This window comes from Nesoenas mayeri (assembly GCF_963082525.1).
Source record: "Nesoenas mayeri genome assembly, chromosome: 15".
In the NCBI taxonomy this organism is placed as follows: Eukaryota; Metazoa; Chordata; class Aves; order Columbiformes; family Columbidae; genus Nesoenas; species Nesoenas mayeri.
In genome coordinates, this window is record NC_137559.1 from 4928902 (window position 1) to 4945976 (window position 17075).

At 41.7% G+C, this 17075-nt stretch overlaps 1 protein-coding gene across 1 annotated transcript in view; it reads left to right on the forward strand.

Moving 5' to 3' along the window:
* The first annotated feature begins 892 nt into the window (after positions 1-892).
* Positions 893-17075, forward strand: part of EPN2 (epsin 2) — a 42845-nt gene continuing 26662 nt past the window's right edge. Inside the window, exon 1 of the mRNA XM_080354274.1 lies at positions 893-1031. The gene's annotated coding sequence lies outside the window, so the exon portion shown is untranslated. The remainder of the gene's footprint in view (positions 1032-17075) is intronic.

Consider the following 17075-nt stretch of genomic DNA (forward strand, 5'->3'; position numbering starts at 1 on the left):
CCAACTGTAACACGATCACAGCCCTGCAAACCAGCTTCTCTCCTGACCCGCAGCAACCCTGGCCGTCTCCCCAACAGCCACGTCCCGTTTCCTTGAATTGTCTCATGGTTTTACGATGGGAACAAATACATTCAGAGCACTGGCAATGAGACCACGAACCTCCCCCAGTCTGCGATCCCGGACACAGGTTTAGTTGTCCCCAGAGGGGAGGACGTGAGCTCCAGCCCACCCGGCACCTCCTGCCATGTTCACGTTGTTGTCTCCCGTGAGCTCCCCTTCCTCATCACTGAGTGTGTTGACCAGAAACCTCCCTCCCACTCTCCCCAAGTGTCCTCTGATCCATAAATGCTATTATTTTGTACTGGTGGCCTTGTCGGGAGGGGGAAGGTGTGGTAACCGCACTGTGTGAGGTGGTAGGAGATGCTTTGGCGCCTGGTAACCAGCCCAGGGCCCTGCTCTTGGGGGATCCCTCTCCCAACAGAAAATGACGGCTTCCCCGTCCCAGGTCAGTTTCCCCTCGGAGATCTGGGCGAGGAGGGGGCTCCCCAAGCGTTTTCCTTCAACCAAACACGGCCTGAACAACAGCCGGGCCGTTTCCCGGGGTGCTGCCTGCCTGCCCCTGCCCCTCCTCAGGCGGAAGCGCCGCGGGGCCGGCGGGCCTGGCTGTGAGGAGACCCGGCAGCGCCCGCCATGGCCGGCGGCGGCGAGTGAGGAAGGAGGGGACAGCTCGCTGTCCCCTGGGCGGGCGGCGGCGGGGCCGGGCAGCGCAGGCCGGAGCCACAGCTCCCCCTCCCCGCTCGTCCCCTTCCCCTCGCCGCGCCTGGGCCGGGGCCGCGCCTCGGGGGCGCGCGCGGCCGCCGGTTCCGCCTCCTCCGCCGCCTCCCCCCGGCCGCCGCCATGTTGGATGGTGCGTGTGGGTGTCAAACCCAGCCAGAGGCGGCAGCGGCGGCGGCCGGGCACCGGGACACCCCCTTCCGCGCCTCCCACGGCCCCTTCCCCGCTCCTCCCGCACCCTCCGCACGCAGCGCCAGGTCAGTCTGGGAGCCGCGGGTCGCTTAGGGCGGGAGGGGAGGGATGGACGGACGGCGGCGGCGGCGGAAGAGCCTCCCCCCGCCTTTCCCCTCAGCGTCGGGGTGCGGGGTGGGCGCGGGAAGGGCCCCCCGGGGCTCCAGGCCTCCCCGCGGGCAGGGAGCGGGCCCGCCGGCCGGTTGCGGGGCTGGGGCGGCGGCCGAGGCCGCGGGGCCGGGGCAGGTGGGGCGGGGCCGGGGGGCGCCGTGGGGTGTGGGGCGGCCGGCGGGGCAGCCCCGGCGGGGGCCCGGGGTGGCCTTTGTTGTCTCGGCGGGGTGGGCAGCAACAGTTCCTGCCCGTCATGGCAGCCCGGCGGCGGGGCCGCGGCAGCGGGGAACGCGCCTCCGGGCCCCGCCGGGTCGGTGCTGCCGGGGCTGGAGGGGGGGACACGATCGCCCCGGCCCTTCGCCTCTCGGGGTGCTCCGGCCTGGCAGCCCCCGGAAGGGCTTTCGCCGCCGGCCGAAAGTTTGGCCTGCGGTGCCGGGCCGGGCGATGGGACCGGCCGCGTCCCTGGATCCACCTGGGGATGGCGGCCTGTGCCGGGGGGGGTCCTGGCTGCGGGGGCCGCTGCTTCGCCCTGTCCATCACCTCTCTGCCGCCTTATGAACCTTAATTCTGGTGGTGTGGGATTCATGTTATTTATTTATTTTTTTCAGTAACACAGTCCGTTTGGAAGATGGATAGTAGTGCTTTAATTGTTTTTAATCGTTAATTTTATACATATATATATATATATATATTTAATTCCCTCCCCCCCTCCCATCTTTACCTGCAGTACCTTTGATGCTACAGATTACTCTTGGATAGTCAATGTGCTGTATTACATTAAGCAGTATTGTTGCTGTGAAACATATCAAAACAAGAATTATCACAGTTGCCTACAATGGAAGTTTCCTGTTTTAAAGCCATATTGATAACAATTGGTCTTGGTTTTATTTGGCCAATGGACGTTATAATGCTTCCCCCTCCTGCTTCTTAAGTATGGCATCATTACTGATCTGAAAAGCTAAGTTATATTTAAAATTTACATCAATCAGATATGTTTATTTTCCTTAATCTACTAAGTATCCTGAATTATATGTGTACATTTTCAACAGGAGGCCTAAAATGCTTGTTCAGATTGTCAAGGTGTCTTGCGGATGTTATGGACCGTAGAGGCTGACTTTAGGAGTTCAAAATGCAAATCAGGCCACAGGATTAAGTTTTATTATTCTCTCTGCTGAAATACATGTTTTATGGTAATATGGAACTCTTGCATAATTCCAATGTGTTGCTGTGTTTTGTGCGAGACGAGGTCATAGAAAATGAGATTGTTAGGATGTAAAATATGGGGTCTTAGGATGATTTTTGATTATAAATACATTGTAATGTTATCTTTAGCAAAATGCAGCCTATTTAGGAAGTACTTCAAATATGTTTGTTTTGGCTGATTCTCGGATACACTATTTTGAACAAACTCGTATACAGTGTTTTATCGTGAAGATTCAAAACTTTTGATAAATTTTATTTTATAAACTCGAGGTAATGGCAAACTAGCTAGATAGAGTTTGAGAGATAATCTTCCACATATTAAATATTTAACTGCGTTATCGAAAATTATCAAGAACAAACTAACCATGAGTATGCATTCTTGGAGACTAATTCTGATAAGGCTGAATTGATGGCAAGTTTTACTTCAGGAAGTTTGACTTACAGGTGCTGATTGGAACTTCCTTGATGCCATCAAGTAACTGTGTGACATCATCCCTCTGCGAGGACGGTTCTTGACTTTTACACGTGCTGACAAATGAAAACTAATATCTGCCTTTAAGAAATGAGATAGAATGACATACTAACAGAGTGGGCCTATCTCTTTAGAAAAAAAAAATAATGGACCTGTTCTCTAGGTAAGAGTTAAGTAGTGTTGGATAATATTTGGGCAAGAAAAATCCAATCTGCGAGTTACCTGATGATCTTGTCCTAACAGGAGAAGAGATACCTGAGAGCTGGTTGTCAGGTAGCCTGGATGGTAACGCTCATGTTGTTTTTCACGTCCATTATTCCTACAGTCATTTTTAATGAATAGTTGACAAACATCTTATGTCCAGTGCAAACAGTGCTGTATAATGCAATGAGCATAAATGAATTCAGCTCATACTGACCGCATCATTATTTACATAACTGGTTAATCATGCTAATTTTGTTCCATCTGTCAGCTGTTTGATTGCTTTAAAACTTGGAGCTTTTAAAAAGCCTCAAATCTTGGATCACTGCTGTGAATTGCAAAGGCCTGATTTGTTACTTCATAAAAATGCTGATAGTTTTTCTTGATAGAGAAATTGGTGTTTTGTTTCTGTGGTTTTCTTTTTGAGAGAGAAATCATTAAATGATAATCTGGTTTAGGAGAAATACAGAGTAGCTATGATTTTCACAATCCTGTTTTTTCTTAGGTCTCATTATGTAGGATGGGGAAATGGCTATTGGTTTTGCCTGGTCTAGAAGAACATGTTACTCTAAAATCTTTATTTAATGACTGGTACTCAGGAAGCAACTTCCCAGTCTTCCAGTGCCATATTTGGAGAGCGCTAAACTGTCTCTTGGGATCTTGCTAATAGAAAATGAAAGGTGCTTGGTTTGTATGAACATCTGTAATGTGCTTTTTCCACTTTCCCTTGCTCTGATCTGTGCAGGGAAAGTATCGAAACGTACCCGTATCCTGCTGTCTTAAGTGCTTCAAAGAACAGCGGGTTTTTTTTGTGTATTCCAGTAGCCAGGCTGCTCATTAAGAAGGCATGAGACACCGTGGAGGAGAACAACACGTATGCTGTCCTCTCGAATAAAACCTGCTAGCTCTAATTGTAGGTCTGTTAGCACTGGTATTCTGCAGCTTGGTTACATACTGCTATGTGCTGAATAGTAGACCATAAAAAGTCCCAGAATTAATCAGTTTAGGTGGCTGTTACAGGATTGCTTTCCTGTTCTGGTGGGGGGAGGGGACTGGAATTTAGAATGCTTGTATGTCAGAATAAGTGAGTTCAGAAACTAAGCTCCAGGATGACTTTAGAACCAAGCGGTTGTCGCAGTTGAGCCTCTTGGTGAGTGGTGCAGGAGTCAGAAAGCAACGGAAAAGCTGGTATTGCTTATTTATCATTTTGCTGATATTGGTTTTGCTTTTGGTTTTCAAATTTGGGATTTGGTTGACTTTATGACTGTATTCCAAACTAATGATAAAATTCAAAATAGTTAGATCATACAGTTCTAAGGTGTGGGGGTTTTTAGGTAACTAGAGATCATAGGCACTTTTTAAGGAGAGAGTAGCTTAAATTACTGAGATTGAGTTCCTTCAAACTATTATATATGTTCAGAGTTACCACAAAAAGTTAAATGCATGTAAATATCTAATAGTGAAGTTTATATGAAGGATTATACTAATTAGAAAATTGGTATAAAAGTATTCTGTGTTTTTTTATGCAGGGACAGGAGTTGGACTCGATCCTTGTGAGTCCTTTCCAACTCAGGACATTGTGTGATTCTAGTTGCAATGTCACTGGCAACTGGAGATATTTACCAGAATTTGGTTTGTAATTTGCTGTTGTGCATTTTTACGTGGAAATACTACTTTGAATCACTGTGCTTAGTGAAATGCTTTTTTTTTGCATAGATAATTTTTAGCTCTCTTTTTTATTATTTTTACAAAAATGTAGCTTAAAGATTGATCTCTGAACCAATGCCCTGTACTGCATTAATTGTTAATAGTGTGTATATCTGTTTTCATGTCACCCAGGCCTGTTAACACAAATGCCTCTTACTAGTGCCTTGAGCTCACGTTCAAGGTCAGACCTGGTCCGTTCACGCTGCCTGTGCCTTGGCTTGCGCTCCGACTTGCAAAAGCCGGCTCTTTCCAGGTGGGAAACGTGAGCATGGAGCAGAGAGCCCAGGCGCGCGCTGGTCCCCGCGGTCAGTGCAGCGCGGCTGGCTCTGGCAGCACCACTGGGTAAAACCAGTCCCAGCCCAGAACCTGACCCATGAGCTCTGCCTCGGAGGCACCGCTTATCTGAGTTTTATGGTGGAGGTGGCTGGTTGAAGTTCTAACAGATCTCCAGCACTGCATGTCTTGTTGTCCTGGCGCACACCATTTATTTTCACGTAGTTGTTCTTCCGTGGTTAGGAGTAGAGCTCCCTGAGCTGCCTGAAGTAATTAGTTGAAATTTTTGTGTGAGACTTCTGCAGTTTTCTGCCACATTGCTGGCCGCTCCTGTCTTTCCTCCAAATGCTATTATATTAATGTTGTCTAATGTTGTTGCTATTATATTAATGTTATCTGAGTCTTCTGTCATGTAACTATATGATAAAAATATACTAAATGTGCAAGGCATGAGAAGTAGAATAGTTTTGGGGGGTGACCCAAGCAGGAATACACTTGCATGCAATTTGCTTCTGTAGAAAAGGTCCAACTTGTCTTTTCTTTTTTAGACTTCTCTCTGTCTCCTCCTATTTTCTTGCCCTCATAATTTCCCTGTACTTTGCACATGTTTACATCTGGTTCAGTGCTTATTTGAATAGGATTCCTGGTTTCTCTCCCCAGTTGGGTCATGTACATGTTTCCTATGGCACAGATTTGATCACCTTTAGACCCAGTATTTTGGTGGATGTTCTTTTTCAATGGAAATTTCTGTTATATCCCTTTCAGTAAAATATTCATCTGTGAATCATTTGCTCTTTTATGCTTACAGTGCTAGTAGTGCGGGACAATGAACAATACTTCTACAAATTAAGTAATTTTTTTTCTTTTTTTAAGTTCAGAGCTGCTTATTAGTTTAAAAACATGCCAGACACCTTACCTGGAGATGTGTTATGGCCATCCTTCAAGATGGAAATTGGAAGACCTGTTTTTCAGAGTAGCAATAGTTATGGCCAATATTTGGGCCTGTTCTAGAAGTTATCTTAAAGATAGATGATGGAGTGAGAGGATCGGGGCTAAAATGTCACATCTGTTTCTCTAGGGAAATTCAACAGCCAGATGTTGCTGTAATCTCCCTGCAGTATAACTTGATAGAGACCTTCCTGCATTTCTGTATATGTCACATAATGAAATGCCTTCTAAAATCAAACTGATCCTTTTCATTATTTAAAAAACAGAACTCGCTCTGCATTTCTGTTTGTTGGGTCTGTTTTCTTTGATTGAGTTTTGCCACCAAGAAATACCACAATGTGCATTGTACCCATGCCAGGTAAAAATGTTGACATGCACCAAAGGTGCTAATGATGTCAGGGATTTTCTTTTACAGTTTTTTCTTTGCTCTCTTTGAAATCATGTTAATTTCTAGACTTAACATCAATTTAGTAGTTTCTGAACCTTTACAAGGGCAATGGTCTTTTCATAGCTTTGCTAGAACAAAGACATTTTAAGAATCTTAATAGAGAATAATCTTATTACAACTGCTCCTGACTGTTTAAATCACTTCCTTCTACTTAAATAACAATCTGTCACCAGCTATTTCTTGATGGTAGTTTTTGTCAGATGCGTTTTATCCCCCTCTGTGGTTTTGTTATATATTTTTTCTGATTGTGCAGCCCTTAGGTTGGCAAGCAATTTCTCTCTCAAACAGTTCTTCTGACTTCATTGGGACTAATCGCATGAGTAATTGCTCACTGGTGTGAGGATTGTACAGTTCACAAATAAGACCTTTGTTTGTAGGGCCTCATGGTCAAAACCCACTAAAATAACTGATATATACAGTTCTGGTATTCCTTAGGGAAAAGCAAAACAAAGTATTTTTAAAGGCAACTTCCTCCCCTGACATGCAGGCTTGAGAGACTCCCTCAAACAGCTTTCCTGGTAGGTAGGAAATCTTTTCTCAAGTGACTAATTCTGTGTTGCTGACTGGGTGAACAGGCCCCAAGCAGCATTTTAGTTTTGTCATTCTCCTTATTTTTATTTATTTTTTTCCTTTTAGCAGAATTTCTTCAGCCAAATCTGGTGACCCCATTGGTGCAGCAGCTCCCTTTGTACTAACTTTCCACTCTGCTTGGACAGGGGTGAGGCTTGTGACAACAGCAGGAAGGCACAGACGTGTGATCTAGCCTGTTCTCTAACGCTATGAAATCAGCCAAAATTGAAGATCATTAATAAATCCTCATCCTTCAGTTCTAAATAGAACTATTTCAGTATGTCTGCCTGTGCTCTGATGGATGGTTAAGCAGAATGTACTCTGTCATGTGCTATATGTAAAGGAAAGCACTTGAATTATTATTTGAAAAACAGAAATTTAATAGTTTTAATTATTCAGTTAGCTAATTAATCAGTAAAACACCCTACCATTTTGTGACGCTGCTGGAATGTGAATAGGAATGTCTGTTTAGAGAAAGATCTGAATTGTGCATTTCCAGCAATATTCAGATCCAGGGAAGATCTGGTGAAGCTTTAAAATGGCCCTGCCCAGGTATTTAATCATTTGATAAAAACCTCTCTCTGTAATGACCGTTTGAAAGCATAAGACTCGCATCTGTTCTGTTATCTCATGAAATATTTGCCTTCTGAGCCCATCCTGGCTTATTGCATGGTTTTATGATTGCTTCTTGTAATATTATGCTGCTTGCAGTGATTTTTTTTTTTAAGGGCTTGGAATGCTTATTACTGATGAGAAGTGTTGCTATTTTTTTGCTGCTGTCGTTGAGCAGAGTTCATTAAGTTAAACTTTGTCTACCAATTTAGGAGAGTGTTTCTCAGAAAGTAAAGATAATGCGTCATTGGAATGTTTTTAGATAGATAGCATAGGGTTGACACCAAGTACTTTTCTTAGAAGTAAGCAAATGCAGATCAGAAATCAATATTTAAGATTGTAATTGTAGTTTTGGGGAATCTCTAGAACTTTCTTATGTATATTTTTAAAGCAGAAATTTCTACATGCTACTCAGAAGAACAGGAAGTCTGTTTTGCACTATAATTATGCAGCCCATGTTTTTTATACTTTTTCAGCAAAGCAACTGCTTTCTGAAGGTTTTAAAAGATTAGTACTTGGGTGGCTCCTCTGAAAGATATTTGTGTTTATGTGTTTGCTAATTCTCTTGGGAAGATTTAGTAAGTAAGTAAAATAAAGTAATGTTTATAATTGTTTTTATTTACTTGGTTTTCAGAATTCTTAAATTTTAGAGAGGCTGAATTATAAAAGGTCGTGTGACAGCAAAATCGCTCTTAAACTGTTTTATTGCAGAGAAGCACTGAGGTATATCATCAAAGGATGTGAGGGGTTTTTTTAGTCTGCAAAACTGCTTAAGTGTCGCATTTAAAATTTACAAATCGCTGACCCCTTTGTGAAACACTGAGACAGACTGAAATGTCTGCCTTTTTTTTTTACATTTGACTACCTAGTGAATAATCTCCTTTTGCCTAACTGTCTGGTTTAAGCAGACTGAATAGCATAATTGACATTTTGGTGTCTATCTGCCAACTATTGGTGTCTGCATATATTTAATTTCACAACAATACAAACATAGGATGTCTCCAAGAGAGTATTTACATCGGCTTTAAAAGGCAGAACATGTTCTATAATTGCAGACATGCGATGCTGGGGAGGGCTCTGTGTGGTCGGAGCTCTCTTGTTCTCTCCATGTTCCAGGCTGCTGAAATGTTGAAGAGGTGAAGAACAGCAGGATACTTTTGTAGATTGTCTTCATTAGACTGTTTTTAATATGCTTTATGAGGGTTTTCTGTTCTGCAGCTTATGGTCTAGATGGAGCAAAGTATGGAAGCACGTACTTGACTTTGAACGTGGGAGGGATCTGGTGATCTGGGACTGGTCGTTGACTTACAGTCAGTGTGGAATATACCACATCAGGTTTTAGTGCTGTTAGTTTCCCAGGTGTAAATGCAAGAAACATGCTTGAAATCTGGAATGCAGAGGGAGTTTTGTTTATGTACGTGCTTCCACGAAATTGTGTCTGGATGCCTTGAGACAGAGCCAGTTTTTAATTTTTTTAAAGTCATCTTGAGTAGTGTATATAATACTATAGTGCTTTTTCTTGTCCATGGAAATGCTGATTTTTAGTTTTGTTTTAAGAAGGGATTTCTTTTTCTTATTCAGAAGAAAAATGAACGTTAGAGGTGGATGAAAGTCTGCGCCTTTCTTTTTCCTTTTTTAGTTTATGCTTTATAGAAAGGCCTGAAATATGCCACCACACTTTTTGTCTCACAAATTCAAAGTTTAGGAATGGAGCTGTCAAAGGTGGGGGGGTCTGGAGGGACAGAGAGGAAGGGAAGGGGAGAAACGCACTGGTGGAAGTTACCTTGCTGTCAGCACAATGTGCTTACAGTGGCACTTTTACCAGATAGCAGAAGTGGTAAATTATAGATATATGTGTGCCTGTCTGTGTACAACATGTATCTATGAATCGGAGCTTTAGGTGACCAAATTTATTAGTGGTAATGCTGTTGGCACTGGCAAAGTCTACATTAAAAACACATTTTGTGCCTATCAAGCTTGTGCAACAGATGCATCTTTAAATGCTTCCATGAATCTCAACTCTCTTTTGTCAAAACGCCTATTTTAACTATTCTAATAACATGTGGTGGCTTTTGCATTTTCTCCTTTCATGGGAAAACAGAGTAAAAGAGAATTAAGCCCCGCCTGCCGCTTGCATGCTGAACAGATGCAAATAAGAGCCCCATCCCTCCCGATTGCATCCTCTCTCCTCCTGGCTTTCTACATTGTTTTGATTAAAGTGATTCCATTGCCAACTCCCAGCCCAGAGGGCAGGTGAGAGGGGAAAAAAAAATCCGTGATTACAGCTCAGTGATTAACATATCTTTTTGAGTCTGTAATGTCATAATTTCACAGAAAACAAAGTTCCAGGAGCTTCACAGAGTATAGGGTTGTCAGAAAGGCAAACATCAAAGCGGAAAGAAAAGAGCAGTTTATTTAAAATATAGTAGAAAGACTTAAAACGTTCGTGCTAACCTATGAGAGCTATTAAAAATTTAAAAAAGCCTTTGAAGCTAAGCATTAAAGATTTAATAGTATTAATTGAATTAAGCCGTGGGAGTTAAGGATATGTAGACACATGTGTAAGTGTATGTATTCTAAGACATTTTCCATATTAAGGAAACTACGGTATTGAGAGTTGAGTTAATTGTACTCTGTTTGTAAAGGCTACCTTAACAACAACATTTTTATTCTTGGACTTAATTAGATTAGGTACCATTATAACTGAAAGTGTAAACGAAAGTGCCATATACTTACTATTATTTTATAAACTGCAGTGAAGCAGAGAAGACCAGACTAGACATACCTAAACATGGCAAAACAAGCAAAGTAGTTTCTAATCTAGACTTTGGTAATAATTTTCTTTCTTTATATTATTAAGTCTGAATTTTTTTTTTAAGAGTAAATACCTTTTTCTTTCACTGTTGTGAGAACAATAACTTAATATTGTTATACTTCATAATACGGTTTCTTCACTCTTCTTTTTACCCCCTATGCTCTGCCTGTATTCTCAACCCCAGGTGTGGGCTTTTTTTGGTGGTTACACTTTCATTTTAGTCCGTAATGTATTTTCTCTTAAGACTGACTGATTTTGGTAGCTTTTAGCTTTTCTCATGTATAGAACTCAACACTGTCAGGAAGACTTCTTGCTGGAGAAAGATGATGGTCCCTCCATAGCTTTGTAAACAGATAACAAAAAAAATCAAAGTCAGGTGTGTGTCACTGTAACAATGGCAGTAACCTTGTGTTGAGGGAACAATGTATGGGGTTTCTTTTGTTGTTTTCTTTCTTTGCAAATTGAAAACTTAAATTAAGACTTAACACATTTGACCTGGATGTTAACAAGCAGGGAAAAGTCAGGGTTTGCAGAAAAATGAGCAGTGAAAGCTTTTTGCAAGTGGCTTGGGTAAGGAAGCTGATGTCCAGAGGGGACCAACATCAGACAGGATTTGATTGTCATGGAAATACTGGTGTGTAGACACACCACCAACTCTGTCAGAAGGGATAAGAAAATTGAGGGTGATCTTAATACATTCATTTTTCCTCCTTCAGGAAGATGGTTGCTTACAGTGTAAGGTGAGGTGTTTGAGCTATTCTTGCTGCAGATGTAGTTACTAAATGATTCAGAATGATACTGTACCCACACATTTTAGCAATATTGATGAATTCATAATGCTTTCTGTTAGCTGATGGATGTTAATGGGCTGAAATTTCTTCTGTCCATTTGGACTAGATGGAATGCTCTCGAAAAAAAGATCAGAAAAATGGAGCGGGTGAGTTTTTAAGTCACTTTCTTGTTCTGTTTATAAATCTAAAGAGAGAGAATATTTTTAGTGACTTGCATTAAAACAGTGGTTAAAGGAATAATCCACAGCACAGGGATACTGGGCAGCTATGGGAGGTACAGATAGTAGTAGTACTACACATGGGATTTATTTGCTGTTGTTTTTTTAATATGTCTCAAGCTATAATCAGCTGCTTCAGAAATATCAGTCTTGAGGCTTGATTACACATGGTAGGTATTGTCTTCTCCAGCTGGACTCTTACAAGGTGCGTGGAGTCCCAAGGACACGTACGGGGCTGCTGGATGCAGAGTCTCAAAGCCAAGAGGGTAAAATGTGTTCTCTGCAGGAGCTGCCAGGAGGAAGATGACCTTTAATAATGGAACAGGCACAGATGCTTTTTAGTAACGAGTCTTTGTCATCCTCTATGAGAAGCGCAAGCTAACTCCCACTCAAATAATTTTCCGTCTAAATATCCAGAATAGATAAGAGAGTAGGTAGAATATTACTGCTGAAGGATAGATTCAGAAAACCAGAGGAATTGTTACAATGACAACTGACAACTGAAAATTTCTGTGTATCTGCATGGGAGAATGTGGGATTCACTGGCATCTTCAAGCCAGATTTTCTTTTTTCCTAATTCTGCAAAAATCAACAAAGTAATACTAAACCAAAATAATAACAAATCTTTTCATTTATGAATAGGGATGATTCTTATTAGTGCCTGAATGAAGGAATTAGAAAAATTTAGGTACATAATAGGGAAAAATTGTTATATCAAATGTGCCGATTTTTTTTTTTTGTCTTTTAATGGTTCATTCTATCAAAGATAAGCTTAAGAACGTAGCTCAAAATCCGAAACTGGGGCAGCACAGAGGCAGACCAAAGCAACCAGCAGTGTTTTTGGGTGCTGTTTCATGGGAACTGTAACCCAGTCCAAATCCGGGCTGCTGGTGGCAGGGTTGAGGCGTCTCTTCCTCTGGCTTCGTGTCCTGTCTGCCCACAGCGCTTTTTGGGGTGGAATTGCTGTTCTGCCGAGGTGGTGATGTGAGGAACATTAGACGGCTCTGTTAGGAAGAGGGGAAAGAGGTAGCGTTGTTTAGAAAAGATTTTGGAAACTATGTGGTGTGTATAGTTCCAAAAGATAAAGATATGGAGGAATAAGAGGGAAAGCTGAACAGCAAGTGTTACAGGACAGGTGGCTAAAATCAGTGTGAAAGAGTTCAAGGCTTTAAGATGTTAGCCAGTTTTGAAAGACTAGAGGACCCAATTTCCTTTTTTACTATGCTGTCTTCAACATGAAACAAAATGCATTTGTTACTTTTACTAGCAGCTAGGCAGTAGTATATTTCCCAGAAAACTCGCTGCAGTTCTTGCGCTGTTACCTGCTGAAGACAAGCCCCAGGTCTGAACTGTCATCTTTAACTTGACCACCAATTTGATCTTTCAGGGCGCAGCTTTACATTTTGCTCTGTGAAATGCAACTGTAGATGACTGTGGCTGTTGAGATGAATCTTACTTCCCTTATTTGTGATGTACTTTAAAGTAATTAGAGCGACCTTGGGATTAATTGGTTTGGTGACCTGATCTGTCAGAAAGCCCAGCTATCCATCTCCCCCTCACCTCCCACGGTTTGTCAGGTCAGCTCACTGAACTGATTCTATCTCGAGATCTGGCGTGAGGGATGGGGAGGTGACAGGTGACAGCAGAGCAGGTAGGAGCAGGATGTGTCCTTTGGTAGCAGCCAGCTGAGGATGAAGTGTAACGTGAAGCCTCATCCTTGATTCCTCCCTGAGCCTGACTGCCGAGCATTTGAGCCTAGTGTAAAACCCTGGCTTTGGGCCAAAATGCTCCTCCAGCAGGGTGCAGGGAGGATTTTAGGATATACGTTTCCTGCTTTAGAATTTTATAGCAACTTAATTAGTCATGAACACACAACCACATGTAGCTTCATTTCTGAGGGTTAAAGTAACCTTATGTTAATCGTTACCATTGATAGTTGAATTAAGACCATGTGGTGACTTTTCAAGATGAGTGTGCAAGTGTGGTGTGCAAGGAATGGTGCTCCAAGTTTTATGCTATGAATGTAGGTAGGATAATAAATCAGTCTCCTGTTTCTTTACAGGCTTGTAGTTTGTGTTAGCAACAGCACACTTAACAATTTAAATGGAAGAAAATAGTGCTTTGGATGTGTGGAGAGATATGGCTTTGCTCCTTGAACAGTCCTTTTCATTAGAAATTCAGGTTGTAAAGTAGAAGTATTAATTAGTCTCTTAGCTTCTACCAGAAGTAACATGGAGAGTTAAAACTATTATTTTTTTCACCTAATCTTTGTCATGATGAGCATTTGCCTTTGGCCTACTGAATTTATTAATGTGGTTGCCTGTCTGGGGTGTGTAGGTGGATAGAAAACTGCTCATGGTGACGTCTACTTCATAATAATAAAGTGCAAAATGTATGTAGTTAATGAAATCATTGGGTAATTCTAAGTAGCAGGTACCTTCCCAACACACCTGGTCTCACACATGAGCGCAGATATATATGGATATAGTGGCTCTTGTCAGTTTTGAATTTAAAAATTGCCATTGTATAAGAAAATGATGTGGCTTAGAGAATGTAGCGAGTGTTTTACAATCTTGTAGGCTTTTAGGTTTTATTGTTTGCAGTTCCCCTGTGTTCAGGCTGATCTATCCAGGCTCTGAGCTGTTGGGAGATAAGATCTAATGACTTCCTTTTGGTGGTTGCCTGTCACCTAGTAAGCAGCCTAGGTGACAAGGCTGAATTTTTCTAATTAGTAATAGATTTTAAGATGCATTCTCTGGCAAGAAGATCAGGTATCTTTCCCCCTTCCAAAATGAAAATATGGAAGGAGAGAAATGTCTCCTACTGTCTTTAATTCAGTGGAAAATGCTACTCAAATATACCTGGTAAACTGAATTTATTTCAGAGTTATACCTTTTTGTTAAGGCACACATTAGGTGACTATTTTTCTACTCTATTTGTGAGAATAAAAGACAAAGTGCTTTCATTCAAGTAGGTAATCCCCAGAGAACAAATTCCTTTTGAGAGTTTGGGTAGGTATTTTCAGGGCTGTGTTGGATTAATTTGCATTTAGAATTTCTGGTTCAGTGCATAATGGCTTGACCTTACAGTGTTTTGTAATTCTGCAATATTCTGTTATTCATTATACAGCCGGTACTTGCTGTATTACTAATGAAAAATAAACTGAGATCTGCGTGAAATGCAGGTAGTTCTATCGATGACACTTGACCCAGCCATAGGAGGAACATGTTATTTTAAAAGAGGTGTTATCAAAGCTTGTAATCCTAAAATTAGGCCTCCATAGTGGGTTGAATTTGGATGGTTTGCAGCACTTTAGGGCGTATTTGCAGCTGCTTCCCATGCTGTCAATAATTCCAGCTGTGTTATGGGCTGCAAAGTCAAATGTGACTGCGAAAGTCAAAGCACTGGCAGCTCTGGCTTGGTGGGTCCCCAAGCCAAGTGGTCAGATGAAAGATTTCTGCTCCTTACTCCCTCTCTCTATGGGCTCTGTCAGTAATGAGATAAGCTCTCCACTGAGCTCAAATACTGCCCTGGTAATTTAAGTAGACACATAGTAAGCAAAGGTGTTAGAGAGAAAACTTAAGCAAATTTGTGTGTCTAAATCTATTTTATGGCTAAGTGGCTGTATAAGCTGGAGTTAGTTTTTCTCTGCAAGTCTTGAGGCATGACTGCAAAATCAGTGTAGAATCTAATCTTGGGATTCATGAATATGCATAAATTTGAAGGAGAATTATCTTTCAGTATTAACTCTTTAAATAAAGAAATAATTTGGCCACCTGCTGTCTGTGAAAGCTGACCTTGTTCTCTCATTTGTAAAAGGGAGTGGAAAGCTTCCAAAACTTTAAATTTCGAGCCATTTCCTCTTCTCAGAAATAACACTGAAGAAGACAAGCATTTAAGCTGTGAAAAATGGAAATGAAACCTTTCTTCTGAAGTTAACCCTGTTCTGCAAACCATTTGCCAATCTGTATTTGTAACTCATTTCCTAAATAACTTTGAAGGTTGAGGAAGGGCATTGATGGTAATCTCAGTGTCTTCGTTTTACTGTCTTATACACATGAATTGCTGTTCTATCTGCCGTACAATAACGAGAGAGGGCTAATAAGTGTGCTGCTTGTTGGCTTCTCTGTACAGTGCCAAGCTGCTTCGCTTCTCTGAGCGCTCTGCTCCAAGTGACTGCTCTGTACAGTTGCCCTTTTTCCTGTTTGGTTTTGGGAACAATAAACGTATTACAGTAGGATATTATACGGTGGGCAGTGTAGTGATATCCTCTGGTCATCCAGTTGTTCTGCAAGAATTATTTATGAAGGGGGAGGGTAATGAAATAGATTTCTCTAGCAGTGTGGGATCCAGTATAAGAAAAATGCCTTTGCTGGCATTTTTTTTTCTGGATTATTGCATTGACTTTTAAATAAAGGCTTGTGCTCCATATTTTTTGTCAAAGGTTTCTGGTTCCTGTTTGTGGAAAGGGAGGCTTTCTCAAAGCATGGTGGGTTTGGGTTTGTACATATAACGAGCTAGCACAAGAAGACCAGGATGTGAATTGACAGCAGTAGGCAATAGGAATTGTGGGGTTTTGCCATAAATAACAGCTGACTTATTGTTAGGATTGGGGTTGTTGAGAGGGTGCTTTTTGCTTCGTGCAGGTGTGTTCTCAGTGTCTGTCTTTGGGGGATCTTCTTCCTTAGTCAGCATCTGGCAGCACTTTCCTCTTAGCCTGATTCTTTGCAGCCTGGCAAGAAGCACTTTCCAGGCCCTGGGTTCTTCGATTTAGCCTGGAATACAGCTCCCCAAGGATTGCCAGCCACTATCATTCCATCCTGATAGCAAGGAGAATAGACTCAGCTGTTTGTGTGGATTCACATTTTAGGGTAAGGCACATGCTTCAGTGTTACAATGCATTGGAACTTCTCACAGCAGCTGCTTCAGCATGTCTTGGGTAGGAGATGCTCTCGATGGCTCTTAAAACTTTATATTTCACTTTTGTTCCTTTGAAATTGTCGTGGGGTGCAAATGTCCCAGATGGTGCTGTTTGGATGCCTTGATACCACGGATGGGGGGATATTTTTATGTAGATTATGTAGATTGTCTGTAGAAACTGCCTGAATGACAGAATGGTGGAATTAATAACTTTTCAAAAATTTACTTTTTTATGTATGTTACTTACAGTAAATGCCTAATCTAACATACAATGTTAATTGAAATTTTATGCAAATTCTGATGAACTTATGTTTAATGTTAAATTTCACACTTTTTATTGTCCACTTGCTACTAGAGACTTTTCATATATTTCTGGTCCATACTTAGCTGGACTGTGTATGTATTTACTTTCAGGCTTGATATGAAGAGCATTTTATCAGTGCAGACAAACCCTGGTTTGGGTTTTACATTCCAGAGGTCTGAATGGATTCTGCTGAAAGCCTGTCTAGAGGTGGATTTGTGTGGCTGTTTCTTTGAACTAAGTTTATTAAGGACTTTGTGGCTTGGCCTCCTTTCTGTGTTAGTCTGAGCAAATTAAAGATGGTTTCCTCATGTAGATTTCATTTACTGAATTTAATCTCTTGAGAGTGAGCTGTTGAAAAGTTCAGTCAAGAATTCCTTCTGTCTGCACATTGTATCTAGAAAAGGACCACGAGAATTCTATTTGTGTAATGATACTATTGGAATAGGAAAAAGGGAACGGGATATTCCCCTCCATGTT